A 23,667-nucleotide genomic window follows, 5' to 3' on the forward strand; every position below is an offset into this window, starting at 1 on the left:
TATATACATATATATATATATATATATAAATCCCATCTTTGTGCATCTATCCCATGCAATTGTTAGCAATTATAATAGTTACAATGTTTAATTTATGTACATTGTAAAAAAAAATTCACGTTTAATTCAATGTGTTACTTACTGTTAATTTCTAAGTAATTGTGAAATTTACTAGCAATTTCTGAGTGAAAATTGTTTCTACACTTCTTTTCGTTCTTCAGCTCTTCAGTGTAGAGCTTTCAGCTCATTTTGCTTTGCAAAGCATAAACATAAAAGTGCACCTAAACAGAACAAACAAGCCAAGTTATGTAACTACAAAGATAATATACATAGACATACTAGTGAAACAACTTAGTCTCAGCTTCAGATGTCATGGACCACTGGCTGCACATCTGATGCATATGACACACAAAATAGGATAACACTTCAGCAGTTTCAAAGTCATCTTTGTATTTTTGGGAGATGGGTCCACCTAGAAACAAAGCTGTTGTGATGGCTTATTGGAAGAAGAAAACTGTTGTGTTTACAACTGTGACACTTATCAGGATCAGCTATGCGCTGGGTTTTCAAAAGTATGTGAAGTTCACAGTACCATTGTTGTAGTAAACTTGCACAACATTCTTGAATGAACTGTAGGCTGGTCTGTTATTGTAGGGACATCGACTTTACATTTTCATGCCCCTAAATGAGATGCTGAACAAAACAATCTGTGATTGGTCGCTTTACATGTCAGTCAGACATTCTCTTGGGCAGCCCTTGACCAATGAAAGGCACTATGGAGTCCAGACCTTCTCGCATCAGTCTGAAGGTGTGGCTACATGAGACTAGAAACAACCTAACAATGGAGCCAACATCATAGTTCAGAGTAATGGTATAGATCAACCTGTTATTCTATAGAGACTCCAAAAAGAATGAGTGTGCCGAAATAAACGAAACAAAAGAAAAACAGCATTGTGCAACCTGTGTTGAAAAAGATTTGAAGCGAGTGGTTTCTTTAAAAAAAATGACCAAAAAGGCACATATGAGCAAGAATATTGAGAATAATGCAGTTGAAAGAACAGTCTGTTCCACACGCTCTGTAGACAGCCTCAATTTGCCTGTGTCAATATAGAGGCTTTATGAGGCTCAATGCTTTCAGAACAGGTTGCTCACACAAAAAGACAAACACAAAATGGGAGTTGCTCAGCCACCTGACAAAAAAAAAAAACAAGCCCACTCTTATTATAGAAATAATCTAGGCTAACCTTCACACCTCTGTTCAATAAGTTATACTGACTGAGCTAAGAAACATCGATGTTACTTTCTTCAACTCTGGAGGCATAAGAAGTTCCATAGCATGAAGATTTTATGAAGCTATTGTGTGGCATAGTGGGAGCAACACTGTTGCACTAATTAATAATCTCACACCAAAATTAAATGAACAGAATCAAATACAAAATACATTTCCTGCAAATAAATTCCTGCAGGTGAAAACAAGGCTGTGAGGGATCATTTTACATTTATTAGAATTACATGCACTGTATAAAGGTCAACATAATTTCAGAACTCACAACATTCCAAACTGTTTTATGGAGTTTTTTGTTTACTAAAAGTTGGATTGTTTTAAGTCCTATTAATGTACTACCCACGCCTCACTGATCCTTTGATTAACCTCACATCATCCTTGACCAGATCCAAAATATATGTAAGACAAAAAATACCAATGCCTCCAGAGCCGTCATGCCCATTCAAACCAAGGTGGCACATGCCACTTCAGATTTTGAGTCAAATGGATTTTAAATGCAACTTTCAAAAGATAAAATTAGGTAGTGCCCCAAAGATGTTGCCTTTTGGTGAATTTCACCAAAATTTTTATTTTTAAGCTGGACTATGTCAGCCTAAAAATCAAGGAGTTTTTGTGTGCAGTGGGTGAAATTTAGAATTGTATGAGATGTTTGTTAGCTACATATATCCATTTAAAAGTCAACTTTTAAATGGATAAAATGGATTTGAAAATTACTTTTATCAAATGGTCAAACTCAGTGCAAGATAAGAAAACTGTTTTGCGGGTGCAGTATTTTTCTCTGAAAGACTACAGAGAACAGCCTCTGATTCATAAAATGTGCTCTCAAACGCAGGGACAAGGTGCAGTTTAGCCTAGCAGTGTCCAATGCTGATGTTTAAATGCACATGTTTGAGTAATAATTATACATAACAAGTATTCTGAAAATATAGCAGTAGGGTAAAATAGTTACTACAGGGTAAGCTGACGTTTTTTTATTATTATTATTACTATTATTATAAGTAATTTAATTTTGTTACAGTTTAGCTTGTTCCATTAAAAAAATTATATTTTATCAGGATTTAAATCAAGACTCTGCATATTAGTGCTATTTTAGTATTTGTGATATATTGTTTGTTTTAATGATTTTATTTTTATTTGTTTGCAGTTTAATTTTACTTTACATTTTAGAAATTGTGTTGTTTTGTTTTATTTTATTAGCTTCAGTAGGCCTGTATTCTTTTTCATTGTTTTCCTTTTTTTATTTTGCTGTGTTGCTGTATTTGTAAGTGAACAAGCCACACAAAAATCAGATGTTCAAAGCACATGTACTGTTGTGACCCAGATTCTGTTAACTTGATATTACTGTATCTTTATAAAGATACAGTATACATTATACATTATAAAGGCAGACAGTAAATTGTACTTGTCCTAACATCACACAAGATCCCTTTGAGCAGAATCAATCTCATGAAGTGTATTGGAAGTGTATCGTATTTTATGAAGTTTCATTATGCTCATGACCTTGTTTTTGGTCTCAAGAATATTGATGTAAAGCTAGTTCCACAGCATGACAGCTTATATAAGGGAAGATCATCAGGGAAACAGATACAGAACATAAAGACATGCTAGCTCGCATGGACATGCATTTACAATATATATATATATATACAGTGGGGCAAAAAAGTATTTAGTCAGCCACTAATTGTGCAAGTTCTCCCACTTAAAAAGATGAGAGAGGCCTGTAATTTTCATCATAGGTAAATTCTTTTTCCCCCGCTGTGTATTTATATATATATATATACTTTTTTTTTTTTTTACCACAGAAGTTGTTTTTTATGTATGCTGTGTCGTAACTGTAATAACATATTTATTACATAGTTAATACTTAGCAATACAGGTAACTTTTGCCCATGTCCCTCAGAAACTAATCATAAGCCATTGTTCTTTACAAATTCTTATACAACTAAACAGTTTACTTCTCAGTGTAAGTACAAGACCTTAAGTGAGACATAGCCTTAGTGTGAGAGGTCTGTGTTCAGAAAGCAAGCAAACTGTTTTTTACGACTTCACGACGTTCCTTACACTATTGGTTCTCCTGTGGAGAGGTGTAATCCCATTTTCCACTAGGTTCGGGACAAGTGCCCCTCAGATAAGAGCTTATCATATTCCTCCATGTTGTCATTATGTACCTCTTGCTTGAGGCCCATGGGCATGTCCACTTATCTGGGTTCTGCCATTTGAGAGGGACTGCTGGTTCAATATGCTGTCTCTTTCCTTCCTTTTGGAAAGAGATGTTACTTGGCATCAGTAAGGTTCTCAAGATAATAAAATAACCTAGAAATATAATGTTCTTGCTGTTGAAAGAAGGCAAGCACTTAAGCAATAAGTTTTTGTATTTTTGTTTTAAATATTAAATTTTCTAATGCAGCAGTTCTTGCAGACTACAATGCTAGACTGTATTATAAAAATTAACTGTAATATGTGAATGCATATATTATGTCAAACAAGAAATATCGGAAAGTCTAATGTAGTCAGTACAGCTGATTTTAAAAACATGATTTAGTCTACAGAACCAGATTTATATGGTCTGCCAGAAAACAATAAAGAGGATTAATTTTTATTTGTAGCTCAATATCAGTGACCCCTACCTGAAAAGATGAATATAAATCTCAGAGGTGAGGTAGCATGACATGAAAAGTTCTATATGAAACAATAAATCTTTAGCATGACAAAATGAAGCTAAACTGAATTAGCATTTAACTTGACACATGGCTTCTTTCTGGGTTATTTGTATCGATTGGATTGCAGTAATACTTGTATTTTTCGATAGAAGGACGAAATACTACTGCTTGTAAGGCAACAATAGAATTGTCTGGAAAGCTTAAGAGTGAGGTTATGTGTAAAGAAATGTTGCTTGTCATAACACTATGGATCTTGTTTTCTGTCCGTTGCCTTGCAAGAATTGTAATGTAACCAGCAGCCTTTATGTGCATGATGAGGTAATGAATATGATTGCAGGAGATTTGGCTGGTTAGCATCGACAGTCAGCCCCTGCTGGTTTCCAACTATGTGAGGGAAACATCAGTCTATCCAGACCACAATGATGAAATCTGGGGCATCTTACAAAGACAACAGCTGTTATAAAGTCAGCAATAACCCATAATAAATTACACCAAACTGGGGGTGAAGCAAGAGTGTAAATCGTAACCATACTCTGACCCAAGAGATGATCCTGAAAGTTGCCTTGTCCTTGATCTCCTGTTTCTGTTAGCAGATCTCAAAGTGATGCTGGTGTTGCAGAATTAGGCCTGTTTTACATATCATCTAAATAGGGCATGAGTGGCCCATATTCAGTTTAGTGCCCATATTAACAGATTGCAGCCTTTGCACTGAGAGTGTGACCTACAAGGTGCTGCTTCCAAGACACAGCAGTGAACTATTAGTTTCAACATGAAAAAAGACATTTACGCAAATCTAAAACATATGCCCAGTAAAGACATTTTAAACCATTAAAACACACTCTATGGACAGTATTTCTTATTTAAAGTATGCAGCTATACCTTTGTTTGAGGTTTTAGCAATGGGGTAATCTTGTGTTGAAGCATATGCAATTATATTTCATGTTTGTTTGCTGAAATAAATCAACTAGCTTATTGTGAATTCTGTGTGCCCCCTGGCAACCAACACGAAAACAACCATTAAAGAAAAGCCAGTAAGGTGGGCTTTTGCTTTCACAGTATACAACATTAAGTTGACATTTGCCATGCCTATAAAAAGTATTCATAACCCTTCATTTTGTTTTCATGTTTTGTTATGTTGCAGCCTTATGTTAAACTACTTTAAATACAAATTTTTCCACATCAATCTACACTCCATACACCATAATGACAAAGCAAAAAAAAAAAAACTTTGCAAATTTATTTGAAATAAAAAACTGAAATGATTCCATTGTATCACATTCATACATTTTCGTGGACAGTTGATATTTCGCTCAGGAGCATTCATATCGCTTGTAGATGTTACTACACTTCGAGTGGCGTTAACCTGTGGCAAATTCATTTGAGTGGATATGATTTGGAAAGTCACACACCTCTCAATAAAAGGTCTAACAGCTGAAAATGCGTATCAGAGCAAAAATCAAGCCCTGAGGTCAAAAGGACTGCCTTTAGAGCTCAGAGACAGGATTGCGTCAAGACACACATCTGGGGAAGAGTTCAGAAAAATATTCTGCTGCATTGAAGGTTCACAGAAGCATGTAGCTTCTATTATCCATAATGGAAGAAGTTTGGAAACAATAGGACTCTTCCTAGAGCTGGCAATCGATGGAGAAAGGCCTTGGCTAGTCTGGTGACCAAGAAGCTGATGGTCACTCTAGTTGAGCTCTATGATCATATGTGGAGATAGGCAAAATCTACAGAAGGACAAACATCACTGCAACACTCCACCGATCTGGTGTTTATGGCGGTGTGGCCAAACTCAGTCCTCTCCTCAGTGAAGATACATGAAAACCCACTTGGAATTTGCAACAAAGCACCTAAAGAACTCTCAGATTGTGAGAAACAAGATTCTCTGGTCTGATGAATCTCAATTCTAAGCATCATGTTTGAAGGAAACCAGACACTGCTCGTCACCTGCAGAGTTGCATCCCAAATGTAAAGTGTGCTGGTAGCAGCCTCATGCTGAGGGGCTGTTTTTCAGCGGCAGGGACTGAGGGACTCGTCAGAGTAGAAGGAAAGCTCAACACCGCAAAATATAGAGATAGCCTTAATGAAAACCCAGTCCAGAGCATTCAGAACCTCAGACTGGGCAGAAGGTTCACCTTCCAACAGGACCCTAAGCACACAGCAAGAGTGGCTTATAGACAACTCTGTGAATGTCCTTGAGTGTCCCAGCCACAGCCTGAGCTTGAACCCAATCAAATATTTCTGGCGAAACCTGAAAATGTCTGCCAGTCCCCATCCAAGCTGACAGAGCTTGAGAGGTGAAGAGGTGAGGAGAATAATACTTATACAGCTACAGATAATTGCCAAGTGCAGATGTGCAAAGCTTGTCACATTATACCAAAAAGACTTGAGACTGTAAAGGTGCTTCAGCGAAGTACTGCGTTGAATACTTATGCAATGTACTTATTTCAGTTTTTGAATTTTTATAAATTTGCAAAGTTGTCACAAATCAGTTTTTTTGCTTTGTCATTATGGTGTATGGAGTGTAGATTGATGTGGAAAAAGTTATTTAAAGCTGTTTAACATAAGGCAGCAACATTTAAAAAAACATGAAAAAAATGAAGGTGTATGAATACTTTTTATAGGCACTGTAAGAAGGGAGATTTTTTATTGCAGAGTAGCCTCACAATACCTTTCAATTTATTTCCACTCGCAACACGTCCCCCTTATTCCCTTGACATGCAGTGTGAATAAGCTCAACCCAGTGTGTTGACAGGAAGATGTTTAGTGTGTATTTTATTTTATTTTTAAGCTGCTGATATTCAGCACTTTAATGCCTTTTCCTCAGTCTTCTGCTGAACCCCAGCTTACCCACACTTCAGACTGTGATGCATTACACGTGGAATTTAAAGTCCAACATTTCATCCCTTTTTCCTGTGGAGGTTTGAGAAAAGCTCCTCTCCGAGACTTACAAGTAGCTCATCTCATCACTCTAAGCATATTTGTAATACATCATATAATCTCGCTTAACTTTCTGATAGCTCATCTCGGTGGATTACAAGCAGCCAGCTGCCACTTCTTCTTGCATGATCTTCTGCTGTCTTCTCATTACAGTGCTATGCAACTATATATATATAATTTTATTTTTTACTTTTTTTTAAACAGCTGAGCATTCTGAAAACTTAGAAATAGAAATGCGGGGTTGTTTCTTGTGGTTGGCTTCTTGCTCATTGAGGTTCCCCAGAGAAAGTCACATGAATGATGGTTTCAGGATGCATATGCAGACTGGCTGTAACATTTATTAATGAAAGATGCTTTCATTCCAGACCTGTGATGGTTGCACTTACTTCTTATGCACTTAGAGTGTACTTACCCAATAAATGGAGTAATATAAGGTAACTTCTAGGGGTGTACAGCGGAGCCAATATCTGTGGCAATCTCAAAATTATTTGTTTCTGTATCTGTATTCAGATAAAATCCGGAAATGGGCAGGGTTTATGCCGAAAATTTGTCAGATTACATGAGAAGTCCATTTTAAATGTGATTCTGTACCCTTAATAGTTTTCACTCAACAAATATGGGTAACACTTTATTTTAAGGTGTCCTTGTTACACGTTACATGTACTTACTATTATAATAACAATTAATTATGCATAATTACATGCAAGTAACCCTAAGCCAAACCTAAATCCTAACCCTAACCATGTAGTAAGTACATGTAGTTAATTAATATTACTCGGTACCTATATGTATAATTACACTGTAACAAGGACACCTTAAAATAAAGTATAACCCAAATATGCCTTGCATAACTATGTAGCATAGATATTGAATGAATAAAATAGTACATCCCCGGTTGAGTGAACACTGGCGCGACTGGCTGCCGCTGCTCTCCGGTGTTTTCTACCTTTGTTGAACTGCATTTTGACTGACACGATGTGGACTTACCATTTGTTCATCATCGTTTGGATTGCTCTATTGTCACTGTTCCACTCGGCGACCTCACTGTGACCGAGCTCTACCAGCCTTGGTGCTACTCTGCTGAGCCTCCGCCTTTGTTCTGCCTCTATCAGGATATTGTTCATCGTCCCCGGCCGAAATATATCCATCGTGGGTCTTGACGGGGTTTAAGGTATGATGACTCGAAGGTTATACGGTCATTCTGGACTTCAGCTCCCCGAGCAGCGAGGAATACCACATTTCACAACCTCGTATCTCCAGACATAGCGGAGGTCTAGTGATACTTCACAAAACGATTTATAAAGCATCTCTGTTGACTGTATCAACATACGCTTCTTTTGAATCAGTTGCTTTATCTATCAGCGGTCCAACACCTACAGTTCTAGCTGTTGTCTATTGACCACCCAAATACTGTAATACATTTCTAGATGAATTATGTGCATTTTTAACCTCACTGTGTAACTTATCACCTAATATTATTCTACTGGGTGATTTTAATATTCATGTGGACATTGCTAGTAACTTGCTCACTAGGGATTTCATTTCTTGCCTGGACAGTTTTGGTCTCCAGCAATATGTGGACTTTCCAACCCATTCTAAAGGCCACACTCTGGACCTTGTTTGCTGTTCAGGTGTTACACCTCTGGACTGTACAGCAACTGCAATACCCATATCCGATCATAAATTGCTTTCTTTCAATGTTAATGTTACACTCTCTAGATCCAGGCAACAATGTTCTATGACATTCCGGAATATAATAAAGATCAACCCCTCAGCTTTTACTGTTGCAATCACCGACCTCCCACACAGTGACCATCTCTCCTCCTCTGATGAGCTGGTCTCCTTTTATAATTCTGAATTACGAATTTTGCACCTCTTAAAACTCGGACTGTATCTTTCACTAACTCTACGCCTTGGTTTACTCCTGAACTCCACCAGCTAAGTCCAGAGGGCGGTGTTTGGAACGCCTTTATAAACTAACTGGACTTGTGGTACATAGAGAGTTGTATAACGAACATGTTCATCTTTATAAGGATGTTCTTTCTGCTGCCAAACATGAGTTTTATTCGCATTTAATTGAGTCCGGAGATTGTAATACTAAAGTATGTTCTCCACTGTAAATCGTATACTGAAACCTCCTGACAGCCTTCCTGCACACCTGTACTGCACTGCTCAATGTGATGCATTTATGAATTTTTTCAGTAACAAAATAACTGCTATCCACCAACAGTTGGCCTCTCTGGCTAACCCATACTCTAATTCATTATACAGTGTTTCAACCGATTCCCCTTATTCTTTTCTCTTCTTTTAACCTGCCATGTAAATTAGAAATTTCTAATCTTATTCATAAATCTAATGCTTCTACATGCTTACTTGATCCCATACCAACTCACCTGGTAAAAGCCTGTCTTCCTTCTCTTTCTCCTTTTATAACTCCTTTTTGTTCATACTTCTCTTAGCTCTGGCACTGTTCCATCATATTTTAAAATAGCTTCTATAACCCCAATTCTTAAAACACCTGGTGCAGACCCTAACAATTTAGATAACTTACGTCAAATTTCATATCTTCCTTTTATTTAGAAAAATTGTAAAAAGCAGTTGCAGCACAGGTCCAAGCTCTTCTTAGTAATAATAACTTATATGAGTGTTTTCAATCAGGATTTCATCCCAAGCATAGTACTGAAACTGCCTTGGTGAGAGTAACAAATGATCTGTTAATGGCTGCTGATGGTGGGTCCTTATCTATTCTTGTTTTGCTTGATTTGAGTTCAGCTTTTGATACCATTTCACACAATATTTTGTTAAACCGTGTATCTGCTATTGGTATCTCTGGTATTCCTCTCGCCTGGTTTACTTCATTACTTTCCAATCGTACACAGTTCGTACAATTAAAAAGTTTTCTGTTAGCTGTGGCATCCCCCAATGTTCTGTCCTAGGTCCTCTGTTGTTCCTAATATATCTTCTCCCACTTGGTAATATCTTTTCTAAATTTGGTATTAAATTTCACTGTTACGCTGATGACACACAACTTTATGTATCTACTAAGCCTGATTCCATTCTTTCACCTATCTGCCTTATTAACTGTCTTCACAAAATAAAAACCTGGTTCTCCGTCAATTTTCTTAAACTTAATGGCAATAAGACTGAAGTACTCCTTGTAGGCACTAACTCTGTTCTCTCTAGGTGCTGTAGTTTTTCTTTATCTATTGATGGTTCCTCCGTTTCTCCTTCTCGCCAGGTTAAGAACTTGGGGGTCGTCTTTGACAGCACTCTTTCATTTGAAGCTCACATTAATAGTATGACCCGGTCTTGTTACTTTCATCTCTGTAATATTGCTCGCCTTCGTTCATCTCTCACAAAGTACTGCCATTCTAGTTCACTCACGTGTCACCTTTCGCATCGACTACTGTAATTCTCTTTTATTTGGTTTGTCACACAAGCTTCTCCATAAACTCCAGTTGATTCAGCATTCAGCCACTCGTATCATAACCCGGACTCCATCTATACAACACATTACTCCATCTCTTAAACAGCTTCATTGGCTTCCCATCAAATTTTGCATTGAATTTAAAATTCTTCTTCTCACATATAAAACTCTCCATAACCTCGCTCCAACTTACCTCTCAGATCTTATTCAGCCCTACACCCCTTCTCGAACCCTTCGTTCTTCCTCACTGGGTCTTCTCCATACACCCACGGCTCGTTTAACCACCATGGGTCATAGAACCTTTAGCCGTGCTGCTCCTCACCTTTGGAATTCTCTCCCAGCTAACATCCACAACTTAGATTTGTTATCCCAATTCAAAGCTAAACTCAAAGCTCACTTATTCAGAATAGCTTATCCTACATGATTATTACTGTCTGCACTCAAATCTTTAATTTTTTTTTTTTTGAAACTGCTCCTTTTCTTTTTATGGTTCATTGATATTGCTATGTATTGTTATTTATTGCTGTTTTATTTATTGTTCATGATGTACAGTGACCTTGAGTGATTTGAAAGGCACCTTAAATAAAATTATTATTATTATTATTATTATTATGAATAATACAATTATTATTTTTATTATAATTATAATATGTATGTACATATATTTTAATTATAACTATAAACTAAGTGTTAAATAAAAGCTCTGATTTCTGAAACAGCAGCAACACTATTAGACTTGTGATGAAATGTGCTGTGCTCATTTCATTCACATTTCAGTATACACTCATTAGTGTATCATAGGGTAGGGTGATGATGAACATGACAAACAGGTTAATAAAAATGTGTAGTAAGAACTAATAATAATAATAATAAATACATTTAAAAAATAAATTAATAAAAAAAGAGAAAACCACTTGTATGACTTGTGTTTTGTGCTGTTAATTACCAGAATTTGAAAGCTGTGACTTTGTTTCATATTGAAAGCAGAAAGCGTATCGCTATTACTGGATGGCAGGCATGCTACAAATTAGGGATGTGCCCACTGATCTATATAATGACTGGATAGCTCATTGCGTTCTAAACTGCCATTTGGCGGTGAATCCACCAGAAGTGTTCGAATTAGCTTTAAGATGTATGTAAATTAATTTTTACTTAATTTGTTATCTGCCATGTTTATGTTATTTTGGGGCTGGACAAGCAATATATTAAAATAATTTAGGTGGGTGTGTCTGCTGCACACTACCGACACAGGTAACTGATACAACATAAACTATATTTCTATATGCAAGTAATTATGCAGGAAATATTAAACATGAACATATATCTGGTATTTGTATCAGAAATTGATTCGGATATACAATAAATAATGTAGTACAAGTCTCTGTTAATATATTTTTCTATGTTGTTTTGAAAGTCAAATCTTGGAAATAAAGCATCATGTCTTTAAATCCGTACCATATGTAGTCAGCATTATTTCCCTAAATAAGTTATGTGTGTATTTATTATGTCCTGATTGAGCTAAATCTTTCAGACTCTTAAAGATCACGCAAATTCTATGGAGTTTTACTAGCATGACCATTTCCATAGGAGTAAAATGTCATGTTAGGTATGTTTAATTAATTATTAATTTAACCAGCGTGAATCATTACATGCTTCAAAATGAATGTTGTTGAAGAAATCATTATTGAAACATTTGCAGTAAGTCAACTGTACAAACAAAAACACTATAACAAAATTACATAAACAGTGAATAACTGTACAAGGTGAATTAAAGGGATATTTCAACCAAAAATGAAAATTTGATGTTTATCTGCTTACCCCCAGGACATCCAAGATGTAGGTGAATTTGTTTCTTCAGTAGAACACAAACAAAGATTTTTAACTCAAACCGTTGCAGTCTGTCAGTCATATAATGGAAGTGAATGGGAATCATGGCTTTGAGAGTAAAAAAAAAACATACACAAACAAAACCAAATTAAACCCTGCGGCTCGATACAGTGATAATAATAATAATAATCATATTTTTTATTTATATAGCACCTTTCCAAAACCCAAGGTCACTTTACAAGTCAGGTTTAAGGAACGGAAACAGATAAACATCAAAACCAGAAGAAAGAACACATAGCAAGAGCTGAGAGTAATATACAGAGACCACTTACAAAGTTAGATTAGAGATACATGAGAATGTAGATAAACATCCATAACAGGGCACAAATTACAGACTGAGAGCTGAAGAGTAATACTCAGAGAAAAAAATTGTTTTTAAGAGGTTTTTGAAGGAGAGAAGAGAGGATGCTTTGACGGATGTTTTGGGGAAGAGCTTTCCACAATCTGGGAGCCATGACACTGAAAGCTCTAGATCCCATAGTCACCAGTCAAAATTTAGGGGTGACTAGCAATCCCTCACTAGAAGATCATAATGAGCGGGCAGGAACATACGGCAGAAGTAAGTCAGATAAATATGTAGGACCAAGGTTATGGAGAGTTTTATAAGTGAAAATTAGTATCTTGTAGTTTATGTGCAAGGAAACCGCAAGTCAATGAAGGTGACAGAGGATTGGGATAATGTGATCGCTCTTTTTTTTGTGTGGGTAATCAAGCGAGCTGCAGAGTTTTGAACATATTGTAGTCGTTTGATATTATTAGCTGACAGGCCATAAAGAAGTGAATTACAGTAATCTAGTTGAGATGTGACGAAGGCATGTATAACAGTTTCAGCATCCTGCTGACTGAGAGAGGATCGAATACGCGAGATATTATGCAGGTGGGAAAAAGCTGTCTTTACTACTTTACCAATGTGATCATTGAACGAAAGAGTGGAATCAATGAGAACACCAAGATTTTAGTGGAGGGCATAATCAGATCACCATCCAGATCCATCAGTTGACCAGAGAGCTTAGATTCTACAGCTTTAGAGCCAATCAGAATTACCTCAGTTTTATCAGAGATACATTTAAGGTAATTTACCTCCAGCCAAAACTTGAGTTCCTTGATGCAATTAGTTAATGCAGGCGGAGGAAACACTGAGGTGGAAGGTGCGCTAAAATAAATTTGAATGTCATTTGCGTAACAGTGGAAGTTAAACCCATAGCGTTTAATTATTTGGACAATTGGTAGCATACAAATGGTAAAGAGGAGAGGGCCCAAAACAGAACCTTGAGGTACACCAGAACTGATGGATTGGTAGATGATTTGTGTTTCTGGTTTATAACAAATTGTTGCCTCCCAGTCAAATAGGAGGAAAACCATTCAAGGGCTGTGCCAGTAATTCCAATTGCTGAAAGCTGTGAGAGGAGTATCTCATGACAAACAGTGTCAGAAGCTGAGCTGAGGTCTAACAGAATGAGAGTGCTGAGAGCACCAGAATCAGAAGCTAAGAGAAGATCGTTAAGAACCTTAACCAGGGCTGTTTCAGTGCTGTGTAAAGCCAGACTGGAAGGGCTCGTAGAGGTGTGCTGTTAAAAAGGCCTGTAACTGGGAGGCAACAACTTTTTCTAATATCTTAGAGAGAAAAGATAAGTTCGAAATAGGCTTATAGCTGCTTAGGGAAGAAGGCTCGAGACCATGCTTTTTAAGAACTGGAGTGACAGCAGCAAACTTAAGCTTTGCTGGTACAGTTCCAGATGACATTGACATATTAATAAAGTGACTGATGGGTAGTGACAACGCAGGCAAGCAAATCTTCAGTAAAGAGGTATAGGTGCAGGATCAAGAAGACTAGTAGAGGAATCAGACAGCCTGATTATCTCATCAACCTCTGTGGGGACAATAGAGTCAACATTAGAGAAGCTATGAGCATGGCATAAAGAGAGAAGTTCAGTAGTGGGAACAGAGGTAGGGTGTTGACAGGTATGAGATGTTTTACTCTGAAAAAAGTTCAGGAAAGTGTCACACATTTAATCAGAGCCCACTAGAGACTGTGTGGGTGGCTGTGTTAACTTTTTAATTGTAGTAAATAATGTTCACATTGATGTGTAAAAACACGAAACGAAAAATACTTATATCGTTTTTTACCTCTGATTCACCGCAATGTCCGAACTGTCCAGAGCGAGTTCTCAACAGTCGGAGCGTGACGCGTCTTCTTCTTCTTCTTCTTCTTCTTCTTCTTCTTCTTGCTTTACGGCGGATCGCAGACTTATAAGTGCATTACCGCTACATATCTCTCAAATGGACCATTTACTCTCTACCTACAATCTCAATTAGGAGTGTCAATGGTCCATTTGAGAGATAGGTAGCGGTAATGCACTTATAAATCTGCGATCTGCCATAACGCAAGAAGAAGAAGAAGAAGATGTGTCACGTGCTGGCTGTTGAGAGCACAGGACAGTTCGGACATTGCGGTGAATCAGAGGTAAAAAACTATATAAATACTGTTCAGTTTCTTGCACAGACCGATTGTACACATCAATGTATCGTCACGAGCCGCAGGATTTAATTTGGTTTTGTTTGTGTATTTTTTTTTTACTCTCAAAGCCGTGATTCCCATTCACTTCCATTATATTACTGACAGACTGCAACGGCTTGAGTTAAAAATCTTTGTTTGTGTTCTACTGAAGAAACAAAGTCACCTACGTACATCTTGGATTCCCTGGGGATAAGCAGATTAAATTTTTGGGTAAACTATCCCTTTAAGGTGTATGTGTATACAAAGCATAAATCTTTATTCAGATTTCAGAATGAGCACTTTGCTATTTGTAATGCATATGTTGAGCATCTGATGTTCATCATGGCCATCTGACATATGCTACTGTAGTGTATAAGAATGTAACTTTTTAATACACTGGGGATATTAGCCTACGTATCAATAGGTGTCATCATTGTACAGCCTGCATACATGTGATTTGCAATGATCTTATAGGATTGCTAAAATCGTGCAGTGTGTTGAAGGCTTCAGGTGATGTTTTCTAATTAAAGATATACAATTTCCTATTAATTCAATAGAATGTATTAATTCAATCCGAATACCATGTTCGCAAAGGAAATGGCATGTACTAACCCCTAAAGGGAATACATACAAAATGGGAAGAAAAAATATATTTCAATGCTTTCTCTCGCAATTCTATCATTGGGTAATTATAAATTGTGGGCATCAGGGAGCTGCTATTAATATGTTGGGCATTGGACTTGCACTGAGCGTCTTAAGTAAATCCTGAAAGTACTATTTTAACACCAAAAGACGGTTTGTGCTGGCGCAAGCTGTTAGTAAATCTGGCCCTAGATGTTTGTCAGTGGTGCTCAGGATCTGCAAGTCATTTGCCATCATCCTATCAGTCATCTCTCCTTACTCTGTTTATGTGGTAAGTGACATTTTATGTATTGTAATGTAACAGACTACCGCTAGAAAACGGCTGTAACTTTAGTGACCCGTAGAACGCGTTATTTCGTTATCATGCCTTTCTGAATACAGATTCACTATTCGGGCACATCCCTACTACAGATATTTAGTGAAGTTCACACATCAACAGAAAACAGCATATATGCAAATATATAGTTTTTTTAGATTTAAGAATCCATACTAGTATCGATTAAAAAAAAAGATAAATCAATATTGTCAATCCAGCACTAGCGTCCACACAGCTTATATGTTTACCTGTTGTAGATATCAAGATAATAGCTGTTGTATATCAAGATAATAGCTCTAATTTCTGAGAGACATAGCTACAGAGACGGCTACACAGCTATTTGATTTGCACTCAGTTTACTGTCAGTTTACACTCATTCATTTCACACACACTCATTATTGCATAGTGATTTTAGAGGTTTATGTATAATATTGTGCTATTCCTGGCTCATTTGTTATCCAGCAAACATGAGGAGTGACTGTGTCTGCTGGATATTTTCCCTGTCATTCAGAATAATTTATTATTCATTTTAAAGTCATAATCGGTGCACAGTTATTTTTTACTGCAAAACTCATCTGCCTCATTCATGATTGTTCATGCATGTGTGTGACTTCCAAACATCTGCATGCTGCCATAGTCCCTTTGGGAGGAGTTGACATATGTGGCCTGAGCAATCAGACACATTCATATTGATCAGATACCTTCACACTTGGCTGGGCTGCATTTTGTATGCAACTCAAACCACATCCCGATTGCTATCCGAATCAAATGTATCTCCGCAGGCATTTACACTAAGTCTTTTCATGCTTGGGTAGCTGCCCAATCAGCAAAAAAAGTGACAGAGTGTAAATACCCTCAAAAATGTCCAAGATTTGTTTATACGTTCAAGCAATTGCTGCAAACCTTGAAGCCTAAAGAAATTCCCCGTATAAAATCATCTTGTTTTATACAAACACTTGATGTTGTCATCTATGCCCTGCAAAAAAAATGGATCCTGCTCTTCAAGTGACACTTGAAAATGCAGGTGTACTGAAGATATGAGATGTTGCAGATTGAGTATGTTTGTGTGCCAGTGCGCTCGTCTATTTGTGCGTGTATATGAGAGAGAACAGGTCAAAGATTGAGGTGGAGAAAGAGTGAGAGAGACTTACTGTGCAGTCTTAACAATGGCATGTTTGTTCTTATTTCAGTATGTGTGATGCCTTGAGACATGAGTGAGCTCACAGCTGCAGTGCTTTGGACACCGGCAAATTAAATGTCAGACACCCGGGGACAAGGCACAGATCTTGGCCTTAGTGTATCGGAATATCAACACAGCCCTCCAGCTAGATAAATAAATGAATGGCTTAGAAATGCGTGTTTTCCCAAGATTCTAGTGAGATGGTCTCTCTTTTCATGCATAGCAATGTCCTCTGTGTTGAGAGAGATGGATGACTTTAACAGAAGACAAAATGCCAAAATCTTTTCATTTTCTGCTCAGAATATTGCTACCCAGGCTCAATGGAAATATGTGCCTCTACCTACATACAAAACCCAAAAAGGTGTACATTCAAATTGCTGCAGTTCCAGTTGAAATGAACACTAGAGGCAATCAAACTCAACATATCACTAGTTTTCTCACAATTCCTTGCACAATATTGTTATGACTTCAAAACAATTTTAACATGCTGCAAAATTTGAAAACTGAAACTTTTGAACGTTAGCATTTTCTAACTCAGTAGTTTTGTTTCGTAGCTCACGCAATACTGTATTGCATTTGTGAGGTGAAGTGCTCCGGTACAAATCCTGTAAAACTATGGATCAGCGAAACATATTAGTTAAAATAGCACGACTGAATCAGTGAATGCATTGTTATATCACTTTTGCATTCGTTAACAATACCGTTTAAGTAGGTTTAGGGTTGGATTTGGTGTGGGGGGGTATGTTATTTTCCTACACAACAGAGTATTAACCTTTTAGTGACACTCCCTGGACATCTGAATTCTGATTTGTCGCAATACGATTGTACCAGTGTAATAAAAATGCTACAATACATGCCTGTACCAACATAATAAAAACATGGATGCATATAAACTGCAGTTACAGATGCATAAATAGCCTAATGGCCTAATGTAAAAAGGCCCAATGTTTTGTTTTTAACATAAAACGTTGAATACTGATATTTTAAATAATTTAAAACATGAAAAAAAATTTCGAAATGTGACTGTTAATCAGTGAGTCATTGAGAATCAAACGATTCCTTCAACCAACTGATTCATTCAGAAACAAAGCATTTGACTGTGTTAATGATTGAATCACTGAATCATTTATTCAACCGATTTGCTCAAAAAGCTGATTAATTTAATAAGTAAACAACGTCCATTGCACAGAGATGCAAAACAGTGCTGTGATCTTTGTTTGGAACTATTTTCGTTGGCAAAATTGAGCAAAAACAAGCAATATTATGTCTAAAATGTAAATCACTTATTGCTTTACTGAACTTGTTTAAAATTATTATTAAATGTGTTCATGCTGATATCTGCAGAAAAACGGTACTTTTGTGTGATATAGATTAAGTTAACTATATTAAATTATATAAATATAAAAAACATACAGAAGCATTTTTGCCATCTATAATTTAGAATGCCTGGAACTTTGAGTTTTAATAGACTAATAAATCAACGTGCGTGCACTCTGTGTGTGATTTGGTGATATAGCCTACTTGATAATGTCAGATCGCACATCATTACAACAACACTTATCGCAGACGATGCCGTATCGTACACCCCAGACTCGACTTGAGTGGAAAATGAATCATCCGCAGTTGTGAGCGCACTTGTTTGCACATGAGCAAAGGAGTCTAACTTGCAAGCGCCAGACCACTGATTTGTCAAACCTGCTTTCCTTCAGTTCTTCTGACTTCTGACTATTTTGTAGTAAGTAACGAATATGCTTTGGGGAAATGTACTGGAGTAAAAGTATACATTTTAATTAAGAAATGTAGTGGAGTAAAAGTAAAATTTGGCTGAAATATAAAAACTCAAAGTACAGATACTCCCCAAAAAATACTTAAGTACTGTAACAAAGTATTATTACTTCGTTACATTACACCACTGGCCAAGTGTATTCCAAACGACTACATAATGGCACGCACGTGCCCTGCTCACTTCAAAGTCCCCACTCCAAGGGGATAGAGATGATCACTTCCATTTGGATTTTGCCTGTGAACCGTTCGGTACCGTTACACCCCTAATACATGTATGTATATATATATATATATATATATATATACAGTGGGTACCAATTGCATTTTTAACCCAAAAGTTGGGTTAGTCCATGTTTGACCCAAAGTTTGGTTAAAACGACCCAGCATTTTTTTAGAGTGTAGCATGTTGTAGAGTTAGCCTGCCAAATTTCACCACTTAGCATAATGTAATACAGAATAATGTTCTCTACATTTGTAAGGTAGACCAGAAAAAAAAAAAAGATGAACTAGATTTGAACCTGTGCCCCCACTAGAGAACCACGATCCCGGCATATCTGGAGCATGGTGGCACCTTTTTGTGTATCATTAACAGTGCTCATGAAAACTAAAATATGTTAACAACTTATTCAAAATAAGTTGTTATTATATGGTAAATGCATAATACTGAGATAACAACAGTTTAACACAAACAGTTACCAAAAGTGAGTCATCCAAAACTTCAAAAGTGTACGTTGGATGATTTTTGTCTTTTATGAGTAGTCCCACATTGTTCTTGAATGTTCCAGAAAGCAGTAGAATAGTACAGAATATTGCAGAATGTTACATACATTTATAGAATGGTCCTTGCAAAAGCAAAATATGAAAGAAAAAAAATAATAAAGATCAAAAGATCAAATGTTTGTTACATTGTGTTATTTCATCAGAGCATCAGAAAAACATTGTCACTTAAACTTGAATTATAAGCACAAAACAACCAATTTCATTTCCAGGATAATACCAGGGTGCCATTCATATGTAAAGGAATTATGCAGTGTATATTCTGCAGGCAATAACCAAGTATTCCATTTCTAAACATGATGGCCTCATGAAAACTAAAATATGTTAACAACTTATTCAAAATAAGTTGTTATTATATGGTAAATGCATAATACTGAGATAACAACAGTTTAACACGAACAGTTACCAAAAGTGAGTCATCCAAAACGTCAAAAGTGTACGTTGGATGATTTTTGTCTTTTATGAGTAGTCCCACATTGTTCTTGAATGTTCCAGAAAGCAGTAGAATAGTACAGAATATTGCAGAATGTTACATACATTTATAGAATGGTCCTTGCAAAAGCAAAATATGAAAGAAAAAAATAATAATAAAGATCGATAGATAGATAGATAGATAGATAGATAGATAGATAGATAGATAGATAGATAGATAGATAGATAGATAGATAGAAAACAAAATTTATCTCTACTAAACAAATGTTTCATAATGATATAATTTCAAAAATTTACCTGACATAAAATTTACTAAAATGTTATGAGAAAATAAAAAACAATAATAATGAGCACAAAATTAAAAACCCTTATAATAATAATAATAACAATAATAATAATAAGAGTGAATCAAATGTTTGTTACATTGTGTTATTTCATCAGAGCATCAGAACTTAAACTTGAATTATAAGCACAAAACAACCAATTTCATTTCCAGGATAATACCAGGGTGCCAGGGATTCATATGTAAAGGAATTATGCAGTGTATATTCTGCAGGCAATAACCAAGTATTCCATTTCTAAACATGGTTCATATCTTTATCCTATGCATGAGTGAAAACCCTTCAGCTCTACGTTACCTGTTGGCAGCATCAGTCAACATGACTTTGACTTCTATCAATGAGACTACTCAGCCATTAAGAGTTTAAGGTCTGTTCCTCCATGCCAACAAACTCTGAGCATAAGCCTATCAGTTCCGCTGCCAGCACTATTTAGTCTGACATCTCAATCTAGTCGATATGCCATGCCTCAAATTCTGCTGTTATCTTTGCTCAGAACATCCCGCAATCACAGCATCCCACGATCAATTTCCTCAGGGGTGCTATGGTCTTCTCTATCCATCACCTGCAATTCCTTATCAGTAATACAAGCAAAATGAAGCTAACATAGACTAACTCAATGCCATGCTGGTTTTGTTTCTTCTGCCTCGGGGAAACAACATGCCTCATGGGTAAGTTATTTAAAAGGCAATTCATCCTGGTTTTCAAACAAGAGAAGTTTGTGGGACAAGGCCTATGCCAACTACCAAATTTAGTAAGAAAAAACCCGGTCAGATCTGCTGGCAGGAGCCATACTGATTTAAATTAATGCATATTATCCATTGACAGCACAGCAAGTAGTGTAACTTCTAGCAACAATCCAATCAGTGAAGAAGGGTTCTTTTAAAGAGGATGAAAAACAGCTAGACTGCCTTAGTTGGCATGTTCTTATGTTTAACTGAAAAATTACCCCAGAATTTTGCTGTGCAAAGCTTTTTCAGAGTCCAGGGACTGTATTATGTTGGGCAGGCTTTTGATGGAACCGATCTGTGATACTTTATCATCTGCCCGATAATTGCATTCATAATTACATTCAGGACAGTTATAAGTTGTTATTATATGGTAAATGCATAATACTGAGATAACAACAGTTTAACACGAACAGTTACCAAAAGTGAGTCATCCAAAACGTCAAAAGTGTACGTTGGATGATTTTTGTCTTTTATGAGTAGTCCCACATTGTTCTTGAATGTTCCAGAAAGCAGTAGAATAGTACAGAATATTGCAGAATGTTACATACATTTATAGAAAGATCCATACAAAAGCAAAATAAGAAAGAAAAAAATAAAAATAAAGATAGATAGATAGATAGATAGATAGATAGATAGATAGATAGATAGATAGATAGAAAACAAAATTTATCTCTACTAAACAAATGTTTCATAATGATATAATTTCAAAAATTTACCTGACATAAAATTTACTAAAATGTTATGAGAAAATAAAAAACAATAATAATGAGCACAAAATTAAAAACCCTTATAATAATAATAATAACAATAATAATAATAAGAGTGAATCAAATGTTTGTTACATTGTGTTATTTCATCAGAGCATCAGAACTTAAACTTGAATTATAAGCACAAAACAACCAATTTCATTTCCAGGATAATACCAGGGTGCCAGGGATTCATATGTAAAGGAATTATGCAGTGTATATTCTGCAGGCAATAACCAAGTATTCCATTTCTAAACATGGTTCATATATGGGTCACCATACTTGACCACGTCATTTCACTTTTTTCACTTTTTATTAGGTCACAACTCTGCCTATGTGGATGCAATTTAATGAGAAAACTAATCCCAGTTAACATATTTATGCATTCATTTCTAATGGGAAATGACTTCAAATGACTTCTTTTGACTGCAAATTAAGAATCAATCCCAGAATTAAAAAGAGACAACAGACAAGTAAATAAAATATACCAGAATTTCAGCAATACAATTATAAGAGATGCTGGTGGAATCACACATATACATGTGTGTTTGCCTTATTTTATGGATATTATTGCTTTCTGTAGCTAGAAAGCAAATTCAGTCTGATTCCTGTCACCAGTGTATACTGTACATTACATTACATTGCCAGCTGTCTGTCAGACTGAATTGACATCAGTGGTCATCATTTGAGAACATGTCTAAAAGGAATATGATTGTTTCAAATAATCCAGTAATGGTCAATAATGTCGCATTGCTGTTGAAGAGTGAAAGAACACTGGCAAACTATAGCGCTTTCATAGCAGGTTAGTAAACCCAACCCAACACATCCTAAATGAGATCAATCAGACACATACACACCATAAATGTAATATTACAACTTAAATATGTGTTCAGGAAATGATGTTAATGCACAAGTGAACTTGACATTGTAAGAGACTAAAATAGGCTGAAACACGGTTAACTAAACACAAATAATTCACAACATTGTAATACAATAGTGTTCTCATTGTAATGTTAAGTCTATAAATCTTAGCACTGCACATCTTTCATTTAACTGTAATTTAGTCTACTTTATCAAGTGATTATGATTTCAGACAGAAACACTTAAGTAAAGAGTCTTTGCTATGGAGAAAAATAAAATTAAATAAGTAAAAAAAAACACCATCTCATCTAGTTGTGTTGGTGTAAACTGGTAGGTTTTATATATTGACAAGGTGTATTAATGTTGCAAACCATATTCTTTTGCATGTACAGTAGCTATAAGTTTAATTTCGCCGTGTTGTGAATATTTAGTGTAAACTTAAAAACAACTTCAAGAACACCTCAGTGAACACCTTTAAAAAATATTTCTTCCAATGTTCCCTTAATGCCCTTGTTTAGAAACTCTGTGTTAGATAAAATGTCTGCCCTTTTAGATAGAAACGTTCATATTTGTAAGTTTTGTCAGAGAGGAGGCCCACTGTCTGAGACTTTGAAAACCCCATGGGGGAATATAGTAATGAATGCAAACTAAAGGGCTTTTACACCCTCTATATTTTCAGAGGAATCAATAATATTAGCAATATTTGGGGTTCAAAACAGACTTAGAACTGCTGTTCTGTGTTATTCCTTTGAAGTGTAGATGTGGGTTGTTAATGCAAGACGCCTTGACTTGCTACTGAGTCCAGGGTCTCTGCGTTCACACTTTGCCAAACACTATTACCATATCCCTTTTTCAAGGAGTGACCACTAATTAGGCAAGAAAGCAGCAAGCATTGAAAGGAAGAAGGAGGACTATTCACCTACTAACACCTACTTTGAAAGAAGCTGTCTTTACTTATAGTGCACTGAAGAAATAGAAGCATTGTATCATACTGTAAAGCTACTCACTTTTACCCAATGTGTGCTGCAAATATATGTGTCTTAAGCCCTCTCTGTGTCCAAAAGCCTTGTATAAAGAGGTTCTAAGTAAGGAAAAGCTAACGAACATCTGTTACCTGAAAGGGGTGGTTGTTTGCGATTTCACTTTTTTAATGTTAGTTA

Source organism: Sinocyclocheilus grahami, unplaced genomic scaffold (genome assembly GCF_001515645.1).
Source record: "Sinocyclocheilus grahami isolate Dianchi unplaced genomic scaffold, SAMN03320097.WGS_v1.1 scaffold1518.1, whole genome shotgun sequence".
Taxonomy (NCBI): Eukaryota; Metazoa; Chordata; class Actinopteri; order Cypriniformes; family Cyprinidae; genus Sinocyclocheilus; species Sinocyclocheilus grahami.